This window comes from Arachis stenosperma, chromosome 9, assembly GCF_014773155.1.
Source record: "Arachis stenosperma cultivar V10309 chromosome 9, arast.V10309.gnm1.PFL2, whole genome shotgun sequence".
NCBI classification, from domain to species: domain Eukaryota; kingdom Viridiplantae; phylum Streptophyta; class Magnoliopsida; order Fabales; family Fabaceae; genus Arachis; species Arachis stenosperma.
In genome coordinates this window covers 115,116,527-115,136,678 of record NC_080385.1, presented here as the reverse complement: position 1 = coordinate 115,136,678, position 20,152 = coordinate 115,116,527, and the positions used below count along the sequence as shown (strand labels likewise).

General features: G+C 35.2%; 1 pseudogene; it reads right to left on the bottom strand.

Moving 5' to 3' along the window:
- Positions 1–16,750: 16,750 nt before the first annotated feature.
- On the bottom strand, positions 16,751–18,944 carry LOC130949832 (G2/mitotic-specific cyclin-1-like; annotated as a pseudogene).
- Between the last annotated feature and the right edge of the window lie 1,208 nt (positions 18,945–20,152).

The following is a 20,152-nucleotide window of genomic DNA, read 5'->3' as shown; positions in this document are numbered from 1 at the left end:
TTTCAAATTGTCAATAACATTTCTCCTTTTTTGTTATTCTTTCATGAGCCAATCATTTTAACATTCATAAACTTCACTATAAAAAAATATGCACTGTTCAAGCATTCATTCAGAAAACAAAAAGTATTGCCACCACATCAAAATAATTAAACTAATTTCAAGATAAAATTCAAAATTCATGTACTTCTTGTTCTTTTGTAATTAGGAATATTTTTCATTTAAGAAAGGTGAAGGATTCATAGGACACTCATAGCTTTAAAACATAGACACTAGACAATAATGATCATATAATAAAGACACAAACATAGACAAAACATAAAGCATAAGGAACGAAAAATAGAAAAACAAATAACAAGGAAATTAAAGAACGGGTCCACCTTAGTGATGGCGGCTAGTTCTTCCTTTTGAAGATCCTATGGAGTTCTTGAGCTCCTCAATGTCTCTTCCTTGCCTTTGTTGTTCTTCTCTCATGGTTCTTTGGTCTTCTCTTATTTCATGGAGGATAATGGAGTGCTCTTGGTGCTCCACCCTTTTTTCTAGTGATAGGCTTTTGAGATGAATCTCTCTATCTCTCATGACTTAGAGTTGGAAGCAACTGCCTTCCCTTTCCTCTTCCTAGAGGTTTCTCCAGCCTTAGGTGCCATTAATGGTTATGGAAAAATAAAAAGAAGAGCTTTTTCCACACCAAACTTAAAAGGTTTGCTCGTCCTCGAGCAAAAGAAGAAAGAAATGATTAGAGGGAGAAGAGATGAAAGAGATAGAGGTGGAGAAGTGGTTTGGCCAAAGGGTGTGGAGTGTTTGTGATGTGTGAAAATGAAGGAATGAGGAGGGGTATTTATAGGGTAAAAGAGAGAGGGGATCCGTGTGAGAATGGGTGGGTTTGGGAGAGAAGTGTTATGGAAAGGTTTGAAGAGGAGAAAGAGGGAGTTGGGGTAGGTGGGGATCTTGTGGGGTTCACAGACCCTGAGGTGTCAAGAATTTCTCATCCCTGCCCCCTTTCTGGCGTTTAAACGCCCGCTGTGTGGCATTTCTGGCATTAAACGCCAGGCTGATGCCCCTTTCTGGCGTTAAACGCCAGGCTGATGCCCCTTTCTAGCGTTAAACGCCAGTCTGGCTGCCAGTTCTGGCGTTTAATGCCTAGAATGCTGCCAGACTGGACGTTAAATGCCCATTCTGCTACCCTTACTGGCGTTTAACGCCAGCCAGACACTAGACATCCTTTTCTAGCATTAAACACCAGTCTGGCTGCCATTTCTGGCGTTTAACGCCCAAAATGCTGCCAGACTGGGCGTTAAACGCCCATTCTGCTATCTTTACTGGCATTTAAATGCCAGTAAGCTCGTCCTCCAGGGTGTGCTATTTTTTTATGCTATTTTTTATTCCTGCTTTAATTCTGCAGCTATTTTTGTGACTCCACATGATCATCAACCTAAAGAAGACATAAAATAACAGTGGAAAATAAAATAAAAGAGTAATTAATATAGATAAATAAAATTGGGTTGCCTCCCAATAAGCGCTTCTTTAATGTCAATAGCTTAACAGGAAGCTCTTACAGAGCTTCACAGATGCTCAAAGCATGATTGTGGCCTCCCAACACCAAACTTAGACGTTGAGTGTGGGAGCTCTGTCTGACTATGTATTGAGAGAAGCTTTTCATGCTTCTTCCCTATGTTTACAGAAGAAGATCTTTAAGTCACTACAAGAATTTGACAAATTAGCGACGAATTTTTGCGAGAAATATTTTTTGTCACGAATCCGTCACTAACTTGCGAGGAATCAGTGACGCACTAACGACAAAATTAATGAGCGGTCACAAAATATCCGAACTTGAGAGAAGCGACTGATTAGCGAGAGATTCACGAGTAAGTTTATTTCTCACAAATTGACTTTTGTAGCTAAAAAAAGAGTGAGGAAAATTTCCTCGCTAATTTGTCATAAATTAATTAGCGAGTGACAATATTCTAGCAAATTAGTCACAAATTAATTAACGAGGAATATTATTGTCACTATTCCATCGCAATTGTTTGATATACAATTAGCGAGAAACAATGTTACTAGCGAATCCGTCACAAAGACTTGAAATACATTTTGTGATGGACAATTTCCTAGCTAATTTGTCACCAAAGTTTTTATTTTTAGCGAGCAACTAGTTTCTCGCTAATTTGTCGCATAATATTGTCAAATTCAAAATTAGGATAGCGACAGAAAATAGTCGTCGCTAACTCGTCGCAATGTATAAATCATTCAGCTTGGGAAGTGTTCCTTGCTAATTAGTCGCTAATGTGAAAATACGGATATTGAGCACCTAGGACCTAAGTAGCGAGAAATTTGCGACCGTTTAACAATTGACATACTTCGTTTGCTGATTTCAAGTCGCTGATTCGCGGGCGAAATATATTTGTCGCTAAGTTGTCGCAAGTTTAGTTTAGCGAGCGACTTGGCAACTGCAATTTTATCGCAAAGCAAAAGCTATATCCTACCTATTTTGTAGCAAATTACTCACTAATCTCGTTAGAAATCCGTCGCAGAGTTATAACAAATCCAAAACTAACCGAGAAAATGTAGAAGTAAGTGGTCGCAATTGAGTCACTAATCAAAAGCTTATTTAGCGAGGGATTAGCGACTGCTTAACAATTGATAGCCTTTCTTCACTTATTTCATGTTGCTACTAATTTGTGAGAAATGTGAGTCCTTATTTAGTCCTTATTTCATGTTGCTGTAACAATCCGAGTTTTTGGAAAATTAAATTTAATATATTTGTTAAAAAATTTATTCTAAGAAAATTATTTTACTAAAACTAATTAAATAAAGTTTTACGTTACATTGAATTTTAAAAGTAATTAGGAGTCATAAGTAATTTTGATAATAATTGAAAGGGATAAGGATTGTTTTTGTCCCTAAAGTTTAGGGTCGGAATAGAAATCGTTCCTCACGTAATTTTTTATTTAGAATCGTCCTAAACATTTTATTTTGTATTAATATCGTCCTTTTACCTTTTTATGGACAAAAATACCCTCCACAACCACAAGCACCTTTAGCACCACCATCAGCATCTTTACCACCACCAACTACACCAAATCAGATTCAAGAACATCAAATCAGATTAAACAACATCAAATTCAACAACAAAATCAACATACAACAATAATAAAATAAAAAAATAACAAATCAAAATTAGAATTAGAAGCAAAGACAGAAGCAGAAGAAGCAGAAGAAGACACAGAAGCAGAAGAAGCTCAAGCAGAAGCAGAAAAGAAAGGGGAAAGAAGGGGTGACGGCGAGCCAGTGACCAAGGGGAAAGGAGTCATCGTCGTCACACGCGTCGCCGTCGCCATCATGTCGCACCCAGGGAAGAGGGAGAGAGGGACGTGAGCCAGTGACCAAGGGGGGAGTCGCCGTTGTTACACGCGTCGCCGTCGAGGTGAGAAATGCGTCGCGCCCAACCGCCGCTCAACCTCGTCCCGCCGCGAGGTGGAGGTCGTCACGTCACCGCCGAAGAAATAGAGACAGAGACAGAGAAAGGGAGCCTGCGAAGATGGAGAAGACGTGACTGTGATGGTGAGTGGTCACCATGTTGCCGCCTATTCCGTCTCCCCTCCCCTCTTCCCCTCTTCCCCTTTCCCTTCCCCCTCTTCCTTTCCCCTTTCCCTTTTCCCCTTTCCCTTCCTCCCCCCATCGTATACCCTTTTCCTTTCTCCCCCTCCCCCCAATGCGTTATTTTCTTTTATTTTTTAAAATTTTATAAATTTTTATTAAAGTATGGGTAATTTAGTAATAAAATTAAAAATTTTATTAAAAAGGACAATTTTAATATGAAATAAAATGTTTAGGATGATTTTAAATAAAAAATTATGTGAGGGACGATTTCGATTCCGACACTAAACTTTAGGGACCAAAATAATACTTATCCCTAATTGAAATTCAAATTAATTAAGATTTTTTTATATTATCTTTACTATAATTAGATATTCGGTATAATTGAAATTGACTATTTTATATAATTCGAATCCAAGTTTTGGTAATGAAAAAATAATAAAGTTAAATTATTTAAATTAGATAATTGATATTTCAGATTTAAACTGTACTTTATAAAGTATAATTAATCTGTTCATTTTATAATTTAAATTAAAAATTATTTCAACTCAATAATATATTAATAAATAGTGTTCCTAAAATATTTTTTATAGAGTATATTTAATTTTAAAAATATTATTCTATCCTTTAATTTTACCTAAATATCTATTATATCCAAATTCTTTTATAAAATCTCTAATTTTTAATTCTAATTGAAAATCAAAAACCCTAATTTCGCTCAAACCCTAACCCTAGTACCTCTTATCCTCACCGCTGCACACACACTTGAAAAAAAAAGAAAGAAAATGAAGGGAACAGAAACAGGGAAGAAGGGAAAAAAGAAAGGGAAAAGAAAGAAGAAGGGGGTTTCCGGGAAGAAGGAAGAAGATATGGAGAAGAGGAAAGGGAGAGAAATGGAGACCGTGCGGTGGGCATCACTACCACCTCGCTGCCGCTGTGCCGTCACGGAGGGAGTGAGAGAGCAATGCACAAGCCTGTGAGAGAGGAAGATGTCGTCGCTGCCGCGCCTTGCCACTGTCAGTTTCGCCGTCGCCGTTCTGCCTTCATCAAGCCCGTTTTGCCGCTGCCGTTGCGCCATGCCGCCATACTCCAAGCTGTTGTCGTTGCTGTTTGCAGAGGGAGAGAAAGCAAGTGCGCCAGAGGAAGCAAGAGACCGAAGCTGCGAGAGAGGAGAAGTGACGAAAGAAGTTGTCGCGAGAACTGCCGCCAGAGGGAGTCCCGTCGCCGTCGTGCTGTGCGAAGTCACCGCCAGTGTCACGCATTCTGTCGCCACTGCTGGAGGCTGCACCGTCGTGCCTCTGGTCGTGGGTGAAGTCCGCCGTCAAGCTATACATTCCCGAAGCTGCTACCGTTCCATTACCTTGTTTTATTAAATTTTTTGTGGAGCCACTACCGCCACTGGAGCTGCCCGAAAACTCTGTTGTTACTGCTTTGTTATTTCATTGTAAGCTATCTCTATTTCCAATTCCATTGAATTTGTTTCCATTTTTTATTCTATTAAATTTGAACTCTCTATTTTGCTGCAACCATGGTCACTGTTGTTGGGACTACCGATGCCACTATTACTGGAGTATTGTCGGAATTGGTGCCGCTGTTGTCCCGGTTAATTTGGAGGTTTTAGATTTTGAATGTGTTTTATTTCTGAATGTGTATTAGCTTTTGAAATGGCCTGATATAATTTAAGGAAGCCATTGTCTATTTTTAATTCAGTTTAATTATTTTCCTTGATCAATGCAGGGATGAAGAACTAACTTCAAAAATGGTGGCTTGGTGCTGCTGATTGTGCTAATTTCAGGTTAGGATCCAAATAACTCAAGGTACTCATCGTTCCTACTTCTTGTTGTTGTTGCTCTCTATGTGTTTGTGAAAATTCATGTGTTATTGCACCAGTGTTGCTGTAAAAGGAAACACTGTAAAAGGAGTAACTGCTGCTCATTTTTTAAGTCAAGTTGCTGTAAATTGAGGAGCATCTTCTGGGTATAATTCTGCTTCCGGTGATTTTTTTTTCCTCCAGTTCTAATGAGCATCACGCTGGTAAACTTCTTCATTGTTTTATAACTGTCAAGACATTATTGTTCATTATGTGTTGATGCTATTGTAGTTAAGTTTGTAATGTTTTGAAATTGTAGAAGAAATTGTTAAAACTAATCAACCAGCTCAGACCAAAAGTAAAAAGAAAGAGGTATTATGTTCTTCGATGTTCTCTATTAGTCTAAATTTGTATTTTAATTAACATTTTGGTAAGAAAGCAATCATGCTACTACTATGGAATAAATATCTGATTTTTGTCTTTTAATTTCAAAAAAGAATAATTGGCTTTTTGCACTCTATATTCATACTTAAATAAATACTACCATGTTGCCAATTTCTTTTACTATTTTTATTCATCATGATTGGGACTCTGTGTTGCTTTCACTAGATTTGGATAAATTTCTTTTACCAAATAGTTGCTTACATCTGTTTTTTGGTTTCAATTTCTTTTTAAGTCTTCTAGTAATTCATCTTATTTATAAGATTAGCATATATGCTGAGAGATATTGAACTCATTTTAGGGTTCATCGAACTGGGCCACAGAAAAAGATATATTATAAACCAAAAGAAGTAAAGGCTGCAATTGTTACCTGTGGAGGCCTCTGTCCTGGTCTTAATGATGTCATTAGACAGGTTAGCTTGTGATCAATTTAGTCACTGTACTACTGTAGCTTAATTCCAGGGTTTATGCATTTTCTATATTCTTGTGCCACAAATATTCTCTAAATATGTTTGATGTTTTAATACTATTGTTTTGCAATTAACGTCTGGATTTTTTTTTACCCAAATAGCAAATATAGCCAGTCACTTCATACTTTGGGGTCAGCTCCATTCTGCATTACCATTGCCATGGTTCTTCTGTATCAAAAACTAGGTGTTGCTTCCCTTTCGGGCGCTTTGATACTAGTCCTTATGTTTCCATTACAGGTACAGGAGTTCACATGGTTTCTCTAGTTTGTTTTACCCCTACACTGCTTTGAATCTATTAGTTAAAATGCATTCTTATTATAGTATACTGCTTTCGTTCCTCTCTGCATATCTTTTATTCTCTAGTCTCTTTGCATTAATGTACTAAGGTGGTAATGGATATAACACTATTTTTTAAGAAATTCATTCATGAGCTAATAGTTTGGGTTGTTAACCATACTAAAAAACTTGAATTATTTTTATAAGATTTCATGAATTTAATGTTGCATTTTGTGAGAGCAGACATTTATCATCAGTAGAATACAGAAGTTGTCTAAGGAAGGATTACAACGTACAGACCAGAGAATTGCCATTATGAATGAAGTTTTGGCAGCTATGGACACTATAAAGTATGTTCTTTTGAACTTCACAATAATTTTTTTAAAATGTTAGTTAAATATCAAGTTCTAACCATTTTATTGTTGGCTTTTCTGACATGGCTTAGATGTTATGCATGGGAGAGTAGTTTCCGGTCTATCTTGATTAATTTCTTTTTGCATGCAAACAAGAATCACATGATGATGTGTAGTGTAGTGCAGTGCCTTTGATTTTGACTGTTGTTGGATTCTTTATGATTATGAATTTCTTTTCTTTTCTTTTTTGTTGAATTTCTTGCTACTTCTTTGGTGATCTTCTTCTATGAATTCGTTTGTAGAATTTTGCATCAAGGGTTAGTTTGGCTCATAGTTATATGAACTCATGTATGGACAAAAAATTTCCCATTTTTCTATTGATTTGTGTTGCTTTTTTTGTAATTTGCATAACTGATGAGGTAATCAATACTCAATTGATGGTTTCTCAATAAATTTGCCAAAAATGGGTCAAGCATTTTTTTTCTATATTTCAGCTTGAAACAAAGAGGTTGTTATGCCTTGTTGGCATTACATTTGCAGTGTGTAAATTAAATTATCAGTTTTGTTATAGAATTGTAATTTTTTAATTATAATTATCGCATGTAAATAATTATGTAAATCAATAAAAAAATTAATTTTTTTATACTTTCTTATTTTCTTCCTTCAAAAGCGTGGATGTATGTCTCTTATTGCCAAGCGTTTGAAGCGTAGCCAAAACCAACTCAATGGCATGTTTCTAAAAGCGTGGTAAAAAGATATCGCTACATTTTTTGCATTTGTGGCACGCTTTAAAAGAGTGAAAAAATCTAATTTTTTTGTTACTAGGTTAAAAAGAATTTGCGATGACATTTGCGATAGTTGTTCAACTAATTAAATACATATTATTTTCTAGCAAATTAGCGAGTACTTCATAATTCTATTTTCTCATTGAGAATAGTTTTGGTTTAGCGACAAAATTCCTACAAATTTGATTAAGGATTTTCAAAGATTAGCTATAGATTTACTACAAAATGTGACAGATTTGAGATCACATTAGCGGATAATTTGTGACGAATTAGGTTCGGAAAATTTCTTGCTAATTAGCGTCAACTAGGCATTCTATTTTGTTTACGAAGTTAGCTTCGAATTAGCGATGATTCTGCTGTAGTAGAGTTTGTCGCTAATTAGCGACTACCTTAGTCTATTTCTTGATTTTCTTCTATGGAATTAGCATTTACTTTAGTGACGGATTTGCGACTATCTATTCGGTAGCTAAAAAAGTTTCCGATGAATTAGCGACTATTGTGTTTGCCTCACTGATCTGCAACTTGTAATTAGCAAGAAAAGCATTAGTTGCTAGGCAGTAGCTAATCCGTCACAAATTATATTTTGCGTCAGATTAGTGATTATTTTACGACTCTTTTTGCGGTAGCTAATCAGCCATATTCTTGTAGTAAGTCTTAAACACAAGGTAGTCCTCATTTAATTGAAGGACTAACTCTCCTCTGTCCACATCAATCACAGCCCTTACTGTGGCTAGGAAGGGTCTTCCAAGGATGATGGATTCATCCTCATCCTTCCCAGTGTCTAGGATTATGAAGTCAGTAGGGACGTAAAGGCCTTCAACCTTCACTAAGACATCCTCTACAAGGCCATAAGCCTATTTCTATGATTTTTCTGCCATTTCTAGTGAGATTCTTGCATCTTGTACCTCAAAGATCCCTAGTTTCTCCATTACAGAGAGTGGCATGAGGTTGATACCTGACCCTAGGTCACACAGAGCCTTTTCAAAGGTCATGGTGCCTATGGTGCAAGGTATTAAGAACTTTTCAGAATCCGATTTCTTTTGAGATAATGTCTGCTGAATCCATGTATTCAGTTCATTGATGAGCAATGGAAGTTCATCCTCCCAAGTCTCATTACCAAATAACTTAGCATTCAGCTTCATGATTGCTCCTAGATACTGGGCAACTTGCTCTTCAACAGTGTCTTCGTCCTCTTCAGAGGAAGAATATTTATCAGAGTTTATGAATGACAATAGTAAGTTCAGTGGAATCTCTATGGTCTCCGTATGAGCCTTAGATTCCTTTGGTTCCTCAATAGGGAACTCCTTATTGGTCAGTGGATGTCCCCTGAGGTCTTTCTCACTGGGAAGCACTACCTTTTCACTCTCTCCAGGTTCGGCCATTTTGGTTATAGTTATGGCCTTGCACTCTCTTTTAGGATTCTCTTTTGTATTGCTTGGGAGAGTACTAGGAGGAGTTTTAATAACTCTTTTACTCAGCTGACCCACTTGTGCCTCCAAATTTCTGATGGAGGACCTTATTTCAGTCATGAAACTAAGAATGGCCTTAGATAGATCAGAGACTATGTTTACTAGGCCAGAGAGGCTCTGCTCAAAATTCTCTGTCTGTTGCTGAGAAGATGATGGAAAAGGTTTATTATTGCCAAACTTATTTCTCCCACCATTATTGTTGTTGAAGCCTTGTTGAGGCTTTTGTTGATCCTTCCATGAGAAATTTGGATGATTCCTTCATGAAGGATTATAGATGTTTCCATAGGATTCTCCCATGTAATTCACCTCTTCCATTGCAGGATTCTCAGGGTCATAAGCTTCTTCTTCAGAGGAGGATTCTTTAGCACTGTCGGATGCAGTTCTGAGAAATCATATTGACTTGTTGAGTCAACATTTTGTTCTGAGCCAATATGGCATTTGGAGTATGAATCTCAAGAACTCCTTTCTTCTGAGTTATCCCATTATTCATAGGATTTCTTTCAGAAGTGTACATGAACTGGTTATTTGCAACCATCTCAATGAGTTCCTGGGCTTCTGCAGGGGTTTTCCGATGAAGAGATCCACCAGCAAAATGGTCCAATGACTTCTTGGACAATTTAGACTGACCATCATAGAATATGCATATGATGCTCCATTCTGGAAGCATGTCAGAAGGACACCTTTTGGTTAATTGCTTGTATCTTTTCCAAGCTTCATAGAGGGATTCACCTTCCTTTTTTGGACTTCCACTCTAAGCTTGCTCATCTTTTGAGGTGGAAAGAATTTGGTCAAGAAAGCATTGACCAACTTGTCCCAAAAGTTCAGGCTTTCTCTAGGTTATGAGTCCAACTATGTTCTAGCTCTGTCTCTTACAGCAAAGGGGAAAAGAATAAGTTTGTAGACCTCGAGATCAACCCCATTGGTCTTAACAGTATCACAGATCTGCAAGAATTCAGCTAAGAACTGATGAGGATCTTCCGATAGAAGTCCATGAAACTTGCACTTCTACTGCATTAGAGAAACTAATTGAAGCTTAAGCTCAAAGTTGTTTGCTCCAATGGCAGGAATTGAGATGCTTCTTCCATAGAAGTTGGAAGTTGGTGTAGTATAGTCACTAAGCATCTTCCTTGCATCTCTGGCATTGTTGTTGGGTTCGGCTGCCATGTCTGCTTCTTTTTCAAAATTCTCTGTAAGGTCCTCTCCAGAATGTTGTGCTTTAGCTTCTCTTAGCTTCTTCTTCAGAGTCTCTTCAGGTTCAGGATCGGCTTCAACAAGAATGTTTTTATCCCTGTTTTTGCTCATATGAAAAAGAAGAGAACAAAAAAGAAGAAGAATCCTCTATGTCACAGTATAGAGATTCCTTTATGTGAGTAGAAGAAGAGAAGAAGAGAAGAATGAGGTAGAGAGAAAATAAAGAGAATTCGAACACAGAGAGGGAGAGATGGTTCAAATTTTAAGAAGAAGAGAGGTGTTAGTAATTAAATAAATAAATAGAAAGAGATGAGAGAGAAGAGAAATTCGAAAATTAATTAAAAGAAAAGAAAAATATTTTTGTTTTTATTTTAATTATTGGTTAGTATTCGAAAATTAAGAAAAAGAATAAAATAAAATTAGAGTTTAAAACAATTAGTTAATTAAAAAGATTTTTGAAAAGAGGAAGGTGATTTTCGAAAATGAGAAGTGAAAAAGTAGTTAGGTGGTTTTGAAAAAGATAAGAAATAGTAAGTTTTGAAAAGATAAGAAGTTAGAAAGATTTTGAATTTAAAATTTGAAAAAGATATGATTTGAAAAAGATTTGATTGAAAAGGAAATTAAAAAGATTTGATTTTTAAAATTAAAATTGATGAATTGACCAACAAGAAACTAAAAGATATGATTCTAGAATTTAAAGATTGAACCTTTCTTAACAAGAAAGTAACAAACTTGAAATTTTTTTGAATCAAATCCTTAATTGTTAGCAAGGTTTTTGAAAATATGAAATAAAAATAAGAAAAAGATTTTGAAAATCAATTTTAAAATTTTTTTTCGAAAATATTAAGAAAAAAATGAAAAAGGTTTGATTTTTGAAAAGGTTTGAAAAGATATAACTTTTAAATTGAAATTTTTACTTGACTATCAAGAAATAACTAAATTTTAAAAATTTTTGACTAAGTCAACCCAAAATTTCGAAATTTATGAGTGAAATAAGGAAAAGATATATATTTTTTATTTTTGAATTTTAAAGAAGAAAGAGAAAAACAACAAAATGACTCAAGACATGAAAATTTAAGATCAAAACCAATGATGCATGCAAGAACACTTTGAATGTCAAGATGAACACCAAGAACACTTTGAAGATCAAGATGAACATCAAGAACATAATTTTGAAAAAATTTTAAGAAAAGAGACACATGCAAGACACCAAACTTAGAAATTTTTAATGCTTAAACACTCAAAAATTAAAAATGCTTATGAAAAACAAGAAAAGACACAAAACAAGAAAATCACAAGATCAAACAAAGACAATCATCAAGAACAACTTGAAGATCAAGAAGAACATATACATGAGTTTTTGAAAAATGCTAGAAAAATAAAAACATGCAATTGACACCAAACTTAAAATTTGACTCTAGACTCAAACAAGAAACACAAAAAATTTTTGATTTTATGATTTTATTAAAAATTTTTTGGAAAAACGAAAAAGAAGAAAAAATTTTTGAAAGATTTTTGAAAACTTTTTCAGAATAAAATAAAGGTTGAAACAAGAAGAAAATTACCTAATCTAAGCAACAAGATGAACCGTCAGTTGTCCAAACTCGAAGAATCCCCAGCAACGGTGCCAAAAACTTGGTATGCGAAATCGTAAATCACACTTTTCACAACTCCACATAGCTTACCAGTAAGTGCACTGGGTCATCCAAGTAATACCTTACGTGAGTAAGGGTCGATCCCACGGAGATTGACGGCTTGAAACAAGCTATGGTCATCTTGTAAATCTCAGTCAGGCAGATTCAAATAGTTATGACATTTTAATAGTTAAAAGATAAATAAAGTGGAAGATAAAATAAAGTTACTTATGTAGTCCCTTGGTGGAAATTTCAGATAAGCGTTTAGAGATGCTTTGTTGCCTCTGAACCTCTGCTTTCCTACTGTCCTCATCCAATCATGCGTACTCCCTTCCATGGCAAGTTGTATGTTGGTGGATCACCGTTGTTAATGGCTACCATCCGTCCTCTCAGTAAAAATATGTCCTCTACGGTTTCCCGCATGGCTAATCAGCTGTTGGTTCTCGATCGTGTCGGAATAGAATACATTTATTCTTTTGCACACTGTCACTGCGCCCAATAGTCACGAGTTTGAAGCTCGTCACAGTCATTCCATCACAGATCCTACTCGGAATACCACAGACAAGGTTTAGACTTTTCGGATCTCAAGAATGCTGCCAATTGATTCTAGCTTATACCACGAAGGTTCTAACGTCACGGATTCGAATGCTCTCTTGTCAGGAGAGGTGATTCAGATCCGTGGGTCAGAGACCAAAAAGAGTATACTTCAGCTATCGTCCAATGACTACGTTGAACATTATGTAGACCGCTTTGTGGTTGTTAGGCACGCGGATCTTGGCTAAGCGAGTAACGAAGATTGGGTGATTTTCACGGGTCACCCCTTCATTCTGACTTAACTTAATTAAGTACAAGAGTATATCTTGGAGGAGAAGTAGGCGGGAATTGAAGGAAAAACAATAGTACTTGCATTGATACTCGAGGAACAGCAGAGCTCCTCACCTTAATCTATGAGGTGTAGAAACTCCACCGTTAGAAAGTACATAAGAACAAGGTATAGGCATGGCCGAATGGCCAGCCTCCAAAAAGGGTTCGAAGAACCCCCAAAAGGTCAAAGACCTAATCAAAGGATCGAAAAGTGGTCCAAAGATATGAATACAATAGTAAAAAGTACTATTTATACTAAACTAGTAAACTAGGTTTACAGAAAATGAGTAGATGGTGCAGAAATCCACTTCCGAGACCCACTTGGTGTGTGTTTGGGCTGAGCTTTGAAGCTTTCACATGCATAGGCCATCCTTGGAGTTAAATGCCAGTTTGGATGCTAGTTTGGGCGTTTAACTCCAGCTTTGGTGCCAGTTCTGGTGTTTTACGCCAGAAAAAGGTCTCTCGTGGGCGTTTGGACGCCAGTTTGGGCCATCAAATCTCGGGCAAAGTATGAACTATTATACATTGCTAGAAAGTTCAAGATGTCTACTTTCCAACGCATGAAAGCGTGCCAATTGGGTTTCTGTAGCTCTAGAAAAATCCACTTCGAGTGCAGGGAGGTCAGAATCCAACAGCATCTGCAGTCCTTTCTCAGCCTCTGAATCATATTTTTGCTGATGTCCCTCAATTTCAGCCAGAAAATACCTAAAATCACAGAAAAATACAAAAACTCATAGTAAAGTCCAGAAATGTGAATTTTGCATAAAAACTAATAAAAATATACTAAAAAGTAACTAAAACATACTTGAAACTACCTAAAAATAATGCCAAAAAGCATATAAATTATCCGCTCATCAATCATCACAATCAATTATCACATTCATCCTCATCATACATCACTTCATATTTTATTCCTCTCTTTTTAATTCATTAATTCATCTCTTTAATTCTCGTTTCTAACTCATCTATCCTTAATTACACTGGCTCTAGACTGTTATCGGGATTTATAAAAGTTTAGAAGGCTCGAGGAATGGTTGAGAATTTAAAAGTTCACTTTTTAGAAAAATAGGGGTGGTCGCGTACGCATGCACATATTTGCATACGTATGAGTGTAAATTTTCAAAACTTGCGTATGCAGACCACCTTCATGTACGCGAAAGGTTTGGGCAGTGGGGCTCACTTGCGTACGCATGACTTGTGTCACGTACGCATGAGCATATTTGTAACAAAGTCGCGTACACAGCCCATGTTCGCGTACACATGGGTGTTGGCAATGACCAACACCTGCGTACACACGATGTGTTCCGCGTACGCATGTCATATCAGACTTTGAAAAAGCTTATATGCTCCAGAAAACCAATTTTTAGCCCAAATTTCAAACCTTCATATCTTTTTCCACAAAATTCATTTTTCAACTATTCTTGAACCGTTGGAAAGGTCGATAAATAAATTTTTATAAAAATCTAGTCTTGTAAAATTTTTAACTCCGAAGACCGAGTTACGGCTCGTCAAAGTTGGCTAAAAATCAATTTACCAATTTTTTCAAAAGTTTACAAGCCAAAAGCAGTTTTATCATCAACAAAAGGACCCCAAACCACTCCAATTCACACATTCACAATCCATCAAACTCAAACCTACTTCATTTACACATTTTTACTCAATTTCATCAATTTCACACCTCAAAATCCTAAATTTCCGCTATTTTATTAATCATTCAAAATATCCACACATTCAATATCCAAATTCCATTCAAACTCATACATCATCACACAATACATTTACCAACTTACCATTCTCACATTTTTTGCCTTCGGCCTAAATTCACGGCCTCTGGTCCCATATCCATCAATCCAATACATAACTCATAAATATATAATCACAATCTAAATCATCAATTTTCACAATACATAAAATACATAAATACACAATTCTCATCCAAATCATCAAATGTAACAACACATCAACTACACATATGAATTTTAACCAAATACACAATTCAAACTTAATCCTAGGGGTATCTAACCTAGGATTTCATACATCATTATACGAAATTTAAATGAAACTTAAACAGTACCTTTTTAGAAGCCAAAATCAAGCCTTTCACTTGTGAATTCCACTCCAAGACTCACCCAAAAGCTGCACACGCTAATTTCAAGTTCCCAAGGTATACCAAAATCATCCAACACTCTAATATACACAATTTCATACATACATCAACCTAGGATTCATAAAACTCCATAAATCACAAGGATTTGGTGATCTCTTATCTTAACCCACAAAACTTTTTGATGAAATTCACCAATAGCTCATATTAGAGCATCCTTAAATAACCAAAATCACAATATTTCTCAATACCCAAAGCTCATACTCGAATTTAACACATACTGCAAAAATGAAATAAGAGAATTTGAAATTCTTACTAATATTTTTAGATAAAATTATAGAGGATGAGATGGGTTTCGTGTGGCTACAAACGGTGCGACAATCGGAGCTCCGGAGAGAAAGTTATGGTGGTTTGAGTATTTAGGAGTTAGGGTTTCACTCACTTGTTCCCCCTCCCTTCAATTTCAGCATAAATGTGATAATGAATGGGTGTTGATGCTGAAATGGTCATTAGTAAGAGTATATATATGTTGAGTTTGGGCCCAACTTTTGGTAAAAACCTTTAAAATTAGCATTTTAATTTATGTTTTAAATATTTTTATCTTCTCAATTATGAATTTTAACTATTTAACCTTCTTTATTCATAATTAATTTTCTCAATCATAATACCGGACAGATCCAAGCTAGTACTGCCGGTCAAATTTTTACTGCATTTTTTACACAAAAAATCATGTTTTTCGACTTGAAAAAATCTTCTGAATCCAAATATCATCATTAAGTCTTCAAATTATGATTGTTAAATTTTTCAACCCTTATTACTCATATTTAATTAAGGTTTAATTACTCTACAGGTCTCTATAGTTTCACCGAATTTTCAATTAGGTCCCTATACTTTTTTTCTTTTCAATTAGATCCCTATATATTATTTTTTTTCAATTTAGTCCTTGTTAACATTAAACGTCAAAAAAATATTAGTAAATTGTGAAATTACTTGTATACCCTTAGGGACCCAATTGAAAAAAAAATACAGGGACCTAATTAAAAATTCGATAAAACTATAAATATTCAATGAAAGATATTCCTATAATTCCTATTCAATAATTCTACAACATAAAAGATATTCCTATAATCCTTTTTATTTTGTCACTACCATTCTTTTGCTTGTGTACCCTTAATCAATCTAGGTACAAATATGATTTTCTCAAAACATTTTTCTCTAGTAATATATTATGGTTCAAATGATACATAAGCTGATGAGCATTCTTAAAATAATTGGCCCAAATTCTTATGGTTCAATTGCTCGGTTTAGTTACTGCATCTTGAATTTGACACAAGTTTTCGATCAATGCTCATGGATTATCTTCAAGATGATTGTTTGAATTGTAAACTAAAGAGTAATCATAGATTAAACCATACACACATTTTGTTAAAAAAAAACACTACATTATACATGTTGGGCAAAGAGCAATAATGAAATACTTCTCATAATGAATAAAATTGTTTCTATACCAATCATTTCTATTATTTTGTTGAATGGAACAAGAAGAAATACAAATTTGGACAAAGTTATGTTCCCACCATAGGAACATAATGTAAAAGTAAAGGGACTAAATGAAAGTAAATTTAGAAGTAAGAAAAAGCATCATCAGAGGGGGATAATCCTAGAAATAAAATCTATGATTCCCGAAATATGCAACCCACGTAAAAGTCAAGTTTGTAGTTGTGGCTATTTTGTTAATAGCTAGCTATACATATGGCTGCTACAACAATGAGTTATCAAGAAGAAAACTTGTTGCTTCACATTTTGCAGTGTAGTTGTGCTTTGAAGAACAGTACTTCCGATGCACCCCTAAAAGTTTTCCTGACCCAGCCTTCGGGTGGAAACCAACCATTAAACTCGAGCACTCTCTGCGCGTCAGAAGGAAATTACATTAGTACATGATGCACTAAGTTCAATTCAGTACTTGAATTGAATGAATGAATATGTGCTTACAATAGTTGCTCTTCTGTGTAATTGGTATGCCATTCACATGTCTTGCTCTACTGTCTGAAGTCGAAGACGGTGCATTGAGCTGTATAGACTGCAGCTGCAGCTAGCAAAGATGGCGAGAACTTAAGCATCTCATACTCCACTAGAGATAGCTCTACCAAGAAGAAAGCTAGTAGCTCAAGCTGTCCATGGTGAGAGTAAGTAAGTATCAATTAACAAGTTAGTAATTTTAACCATATCAATGATCATCATCATAATAAGAGAAATGAGAGTTTTTAACTATGAATTTTATCAAGCATGTTGCTACCTTTCTGTTTGCTTGTGCTGCCTTTAGGAACCTTCTAATGAAAACATATGCTGTTGGAACAGACATGTTAAAGTGCAATGTGTTCAGCATCAACTTCTCCTGAAAGGGTTTATCAGACAAAAATAAACAAATAAATATCAGTTTACTTTCTCTATAAATGCATGCATATATGTTAAGATAGTAGTACTAAACAAGGAAAACATATATTACCATATCCAGAACTTCATTCCTTGTATATGCCTTGCCTGATATAAGGATCAAGAACTCCAATTTCCTTGGCTCAAATACTCTTTGAAAGATATGAGTGCAATGCAATACATCCTTAATTTTGAAGAATCCATGGATCATAGCCATCAACAAAATTTAGAATATAATTTGAGAAACAAACAGAAGTTACAAACAATTAAGCAAAACTAAAATTAAACTACAAATTCACACAACTTAAGAATTCACAGCTTGAGAGACAGGAACTAAAAATAACTAAAAAACTGAAAAAAAAAAACAACACAATACGAATAGAATACTCCTAAAATATTCAGCTTCTCCTTATTCCTAATCTTAGTCAATCAATTCTTCCTCAAAAACCAAGAGATTAAAATGGGACACCAAGATGAAAAAGAAAGGTTGGAATATCATCATATCTAGAATATCATTAACTATGTTGATCAATTAACTGGCTACACAAAAGATAAGAAAATATAACAAACACCACAAGTAAAGAGCAATCACAGCTAATTCTTAAATACTTGATATTAGTCCTTTGAAGATCTCACCTGTTCTTTGACCCATCAGCCAAATAAGCTCCATAGCTCCCCACTGAACCTGAGATTAGAATAGGGCGTTTCTTGAAGATTCTACCATCAGCATCAACACCCGAAGAGCAGAGTAGCAACGTGAGGTGCGGTCAGGCGAGGCATGGTGCGGCGCGGCGATCCACGGTGAGGGAACGCTAGGGTTCTTCATTTTTGGGACAAAATGCTAAGGGTTAGTTTTGGTATTTCAAAAAGATGGGGTGGATTTAATTAGTAATTCTAATCTAATCAGGAGAATATTCTATTTTTGAACAGAATATTCCGTTATCTCAAACGATTTTGTCAAAGCAAGGACTAAATTGAAAAAAAAAAGTAACGTATAAGGATCCAATTAAAAGGAAAAAGTATAAGGACCTAATTGAAAATTTGACGAAACTATAAGAACCAATAGAGTAATTAAACCTTTAATTAATTACCTATTTAACTATAGCTTTGACCACATTTTACAACGACTACCCCGGTTTTTTTAGGCCTAAACAAAATTAAAAAATTATCCAATCTCGTAACCCGAATGACGCAAAAATAATCCCTACTCATATCCATTACACAATTCACATGATCACATCAGCCTCCACCCCCTTACATCCATGAGGTCACTGCCTCTGACTCTTTCCGTCACACACACTGACCCATAACGCCCAGCATCGTCGCACCTCTCCCCTCCGCGGCTCCATTGCAATCTCACACACATCCTCGCAGGCTCGCATCCCGCCGTTGCGCCTCTCCGTCGCTACTACTCCTGGGTTGTGGCTATCTATGTATGTATCTTCCTGGTACTGTGAAAGGTATAGCTGAGGTTTGTGTGTTTTATGCAAAATGTGGCCACCATGATCGAATCCATGCATATCTATCAATTTGCAAGCTTTAGTTTTCATCTCTATTCTCCTTCAAAATCAAACTGTGATTCTCACTTTCGGAATCTCAACTCTCTTAGTATTCCTTCTCCCTCAGTGTCCTTCTTACTCATCACATCTCTTTGATTTATTCATAATTTTTAATATTCACTTTCTAACCCGTAATTTATAGATGTGAATTTTTATTGTACACGTTTCTTTTATTTTGTTTCTTAATTTAATATGATTTAAACTAAATTTACTTTTGTAATAATAATTTTTTTTATTTCCTAGGTGAAAGGGGCTAGTAGCTAGTCTAAAGGGGAAATGAGTTGATGAATTATTTTTTTGTTTGTTAACTTTTATAACATTGTGTAGAGTAAAAAAAATTTTTGGTTCTATCTTTTTTTATTAGATGCATAAACTCTTCTGTGACGCAAAGGATGACAAAAAATATTTATGTGTGACATAATTTGTATAATCTAACCTTCATCAGTCTTACATGAATGATAATAATTTGATTGAAATCTCTGCAATATCATTTTGATGATGGTAGATAAACAGTCTCAATTCAATGTTATCATCCATATAGAACAGGTGAATACTAGGTCATACAAGTTAACGTCATATGTAAGCATTTTGCGCTTTTTTTTCAGAGATTTTGATAGAAAGGCTTATGTGTACAACAAAAAAGAAGAATAGGAGAGCGAATTATCATTTTTCAATCGTTAAGGTGTAAGTTGTCTAAATTGAAAAAAGATAAGAAGCAAAGAAGGGCGGCAAAACGAGTCGAACTCGACGAGCCAACCCACCAAAAAGGCAGATCGGATTAGGATATGAAATCTACCAAATAAAAAATCTGTCAAACTTGCACCGCCACTCGCGGATTTTGGCAGAGCAGGGCAGGCCCATTGAATGAAAGATTATTTTATTTTAGTTTTTTTATAAAATAATATAGTAATTAGTACTACAAAAATTATTAATTATATAATTTTTAAACATATTTTTTTAATTATTAATTTTATTTATTTTATCTTATATTTTCATATATATATATCTTTTAAGCTCTGCTAAATTTTTCACAAAGGGAAGAAAGCAAAAAAAAAATTCAGGAACAAGCAAATCATAATGATTTTTTCTTTATTTTCTGTTATTTATTTATTTATTTATATATATATATATATATATTCAAATTATGTAACTTATTTCTTAAAATAAAA